Genomic DNA, 4,582 nt, shown 5'->3' on the forward strand with positions numbered 1-4,582 from the left:
TAAATAAATAAAATCAAAAATTTTTATATAAAAATATTTTAAACGTACTTGTTTGAGTGTTCTTATACAATACGATGAAATGTTGGATTTGTCATTATTGCATGCCAAAGGAGGAGTGCGTGGAAAGAGAATTTCCACGTAGGTTAGTTCGGTTAGTTCCTTACCTGAATAATACAGTCCTCGTTTTTAATTGTGGAGGTTATCGAAGAGACGGCAAAGCCATGCATCTTCTAGAAGCACCTATGTAATCTATCTATAATATAGAGTAAGCAATCTCACACACATGTGACATGTCAGGCTTCCCCCTTTTCTGGTTTTTTTTTTTCAATTTTTTTGGTGTGTCTTTCTGAATTTGGTATCAAATTTATTCAATTTCTTAAAAATAAAAATTAAAAATTAAAAAATTAATTATTTTTATATGTTAAAATTAAATATTAATTTTAAATTTTTTTAATAAATTAGACAATTATTATTTTTATTTTTACATTTCTTTGACTGAATCGAATCTAATCACGTCACTTCTTTCTCTTTTGTTTGTTTGCATCTTGGCGCACAAAATTAAAAGAAAATTGCGATGTAGAAGGCTCTGTTACGATGTCCATATGATTCTAGTTCTATCATCCTTGTGCCCACCAATGCAAGTCCTCAAATAATTGATGATAATCTCCACTGTAGTGCCATTTTGCATATGCTCTTACATCATCAATAGCAAATTTCTTTTTTATGAAGAAAAGCTAAATTTAGGTGAGGTTTAAACTATTTGTTTTTATTAGTAAAAGTGATGTATATCCTAATTTAACAATTGTAGAAGCATATTTATACATTGTTTGTTAAAACAGTCTTTATAACGATAGAAATGACTCAATTTACGTACTTTTAGAATATATAAGTAGATATTTTAAGTTTTTTTATGAGGCTATTTTTTTATATGAAAATATATTGGTGTTTTTAATAGAAATTAGTGTTAGTGTATTTACAAATCAGTGGATATGATAGTTAGACAGGTGTAATATGTGAAGGTTATACTGACTGAGCATGTGGGAAGTGTGCTGACTTAGTATATGGGAGTCGTTCTGCCAGCATGTGGAGAGTGTGTTGACTTAGCAAGTTGGGTGTGATATCGATGTGTCACACTTTAATTTGTTGGCAATGTAACATATGATCTGTGTGTTAAGTGCTCTTCCTATATAAGGTAAAGTTTGGTATCATTTCATCGCAAAGATAAGAGTTCTCTGAGTATATTTTTGGTGTGATGAGAGTACTACAAATTTGGTAGTGTATCACAATAGTGAGATTATACGAAGTACTCATGAGAGAGTGAGCTTTGTATGTGAGAATTGGTTTTCGTTTGTGGTTTCATGCACCATGACATTCATAGAGTTTTAAAATGGTCTCTGTCAAAGTATGGAGAACGATATGTTGAGGAGAGTGAGTAATATCCTATACCAAAATCTCGTTATAGTTTTCGGTGTCTAATACAGTTTGATATTATGCCGATCATTGACGAAGTAAGTATACAAAATATGTTCTATATTCACCGGCAGACTCAGGTTCGACAGCCAAAGATTAAGCTGTATGTTGTGTTTGAAAATGATTATGAATGAGTTGGTAGGATAATGAAAATGAGCTTGAATTTGATTGTAATATGCCTTCGGGTAAGATGTAGTGGTATTATCCACTTGTTTCGGGTAAGAGCCGAGAATACCAGGTAAGATGCGGTGGTGTTATCTACTTGTTCAGGTTGAGAGTTCAAAACTCCGGGTAAGATGCAAGGGTGGAATTCTATCGCTGCTTGTTTCGAGTTGAGAACTGTAACACCACTTAGGTAAGAGACAGGGTAAAGTTGTCCCCTGCTCCGGGTACGCGGGTAAGATGCAAGGATTGTGGCATTGTCTCACTTGCTCCGTATTTGGTGTTCTGTCCAGAGTTGGCTACCGAACATGTCGGGTTTGGCTTTATAACAGACAGATGAGACTCATCAGCCATAGGACAGGCATGCATCATATGCATCTATGTGACATTGTTTGAGTGTGCATATTGTAATTGGTTTGCCTATGTGAATAATTATGTTTAATTGCTAATTGCTCTACTTGATGTAACTGCTTGATTGTGTTTGAACCTTCTTACTTGTGTGTGTGACTGAAAATTGGTTGGATTGTGATAGATTGACTGTTGATTATTGAGTTATTTGGGCCTATGGCCAATTTTTGTGATGGGCCGAAGGCCATGTTTGGTTTGTGTTTCTAGTTTAGAAAAGTTTGAAAAACTAAACTAGTTCAGCATAGATTTAATGAATTTATGCTTGGAATAGCTTAGTCATTCATACTGTCTAGGAAAGACATTTAAAAAGGTTTTGGATTTTTGAAGAATTAACGGAGTTCGCTTTTAAAAAGGATTTCAAATTTTTGAGTATGAATCTTTGGTTTGGAAAAGATTCATAAGGCGTATGTTAATCACTATTTTTAAAAACAGTTTTTTTTACGTATCTTATTATAACAATTCTCTAACCCGATAGTGAGAACCAGCGAAGACGATGTTCTCACTCTTCTATAAGTCTTTTCTCTTTCAGGTTATATACGACGAAGTTCAGAAGAGCTTATTTCTTTTCTGTTTAAACGATAATTTTGTATTGTTTTAGTATTTATGTTTTTCTTGCCTTTTAACTTTTCATAATTTGTAAGAGGGATAGGATTTGTTTTATGTAAAGCTTGTAAGTTAATACTATGTATATGTATGTATATGGTTGTAAGTATGGATTTATGTTTTATTTTAAACGGTCTTTCTAAAATTACGATTTAAGTTTTAAACAGGCTCATATTTTAATATTAAATATTTTAAGAGTCGTCATAATTCCTGAACTATCAGAACAGCGCAGTCGGAAGCGTGACATTTTGATAGTTAAGATGTTACACTTTTCTCCCATCCAAAGGCGTTGAAGTAGCAATAACTTTTCACCTCCATCCATCAACGCTGGAGCAATAGAACTGTTTCTCTTCTACGCCATCAATTTCGAGCAGCAGTCGTTCTATTCATTCCATCCATTAGCATTGTTCTGTTTTGAAAAAAAAAAGCTTTCTTGTGGTTCTTTCTTGCTCTATTTTGATCGTTTACGCTATGTTTGTTTGAAGGGAAAATAAAAAGAAAGAAAAGGGAGAAAAAAATGAAAAAAAAATGATTATTTTTCATTGTTTAGTTTAGAAGAAAAATTAAAAAAAAAAACAAAAGAATAAAACCTACCAATTTTTTTTCTCCAATGTTAAAAAGAAAAGAAAAAAAAACTTATTTCTTTTCTATACTTTTAATATTATCCCTTATTTTTTCTAATATATTTTATAATACAAAATAAAATTATTTTTTATGATATTTTTTTATTTTTTATCTAAATATATCTAAAAACTAATTTTTTTTATTTCTTTCTTTCTAACCAAATCTAACTTTAATAGTTAGGTAAAGGAAGCGATAGGAAAGGGGTGCAATAGTTTGAATTAGAGAGGGTCCAATTGGTTTCTATCTCGGATTTGGGTCAGTCCTGAATGTAGGTCGGGTTTGTCCGGCTCATGCCATGTCTAAAACGAAATAGAATAGGTGATTTCACGTAAGGGTGTGCATAGGTCAGGTGAAACCGGGTTTGATGTGATTTAGATCCGACCCGAAATATGTACCAAGTCCATTTATGAGTCTCGAACCCGACCTTAAACTCGATGAAACCTATACCCTTTCGTACCACAATTATACCGGGCGAAAACCGGGCCGTTAACATTATATTATCTTGATACCTTCTTATAAGTTAGCATGTAAAAGTATCCAAATTTCTAAGACTCCAATCATTATTTGACATGGTAAAATTCACTTAGAAAAATATAACAAGAACCAACTCTTCTCTAAAATTAAAGCATAACCATAATCAATACTAATATTGCCTAATAACACCAAATATTTAAATCAATAAAAATAACACAATATTATGCATTAGTCTAAAGTCTTATGCATTTTAAATATAAAACATTAACTTATAGTCTTATATATAATAACTAATAACACAAAATATTAAGGTTTACAATACTTAAATTCCACATAATAATAGCCATCATTCATCACTAATAATACAAAATATTTATTGTGTATGGTGACCGGGCCATCGCGCCGATTTCGGATGACCCGAGCTATGGCCCGAACCCGACCCGAAATAATGACCGAGTCTATTTTTGAGACCCTTACCCGGTCCTAGACCCGATGAAATCACACCAAATTAATCCCTAAAGTGTTTAGAACCAGGCCGGGTCTTCGAGTCGGGTCGGGTCATGCACACCTCTAATTTCACAAACAAAAATCGGTGCTCAGGAGAAGAATTCTTTCTAATTAATAGAAGGGTTAAGTTCGATTTTGGTCCCAACGTAGAGGCTGCAAATCGATTTCGTCCCCAACTTTTTTTTTGCTACAAAATGGTCCCCAAAATTTCAGTTTGTTTTAAAATCGTCCTTTTTACCAATTTCATTTCTTTTATTACCAAACTACCCCCTCATTAAAAAATCATAAAATAAAATAAATATAAAAAAATAAATAAGAAAGCAAGGAAAGGGAT

The sequence above is a fragment of the Arachis duranensis genome, chromosome 6 (assembly GCF_000817695.3).
Source record: "Arachis duranensis cultivar V14167 chromosome 6, aradu.V14167.gnm2.J7QH, whole genome shotgun sequence".
NCBI lineage: Eukaryota > Viridiplantae > Streptophyta > Magnoliopsida > Fabales > Fabaceae > Arachis > Arachis duranensis.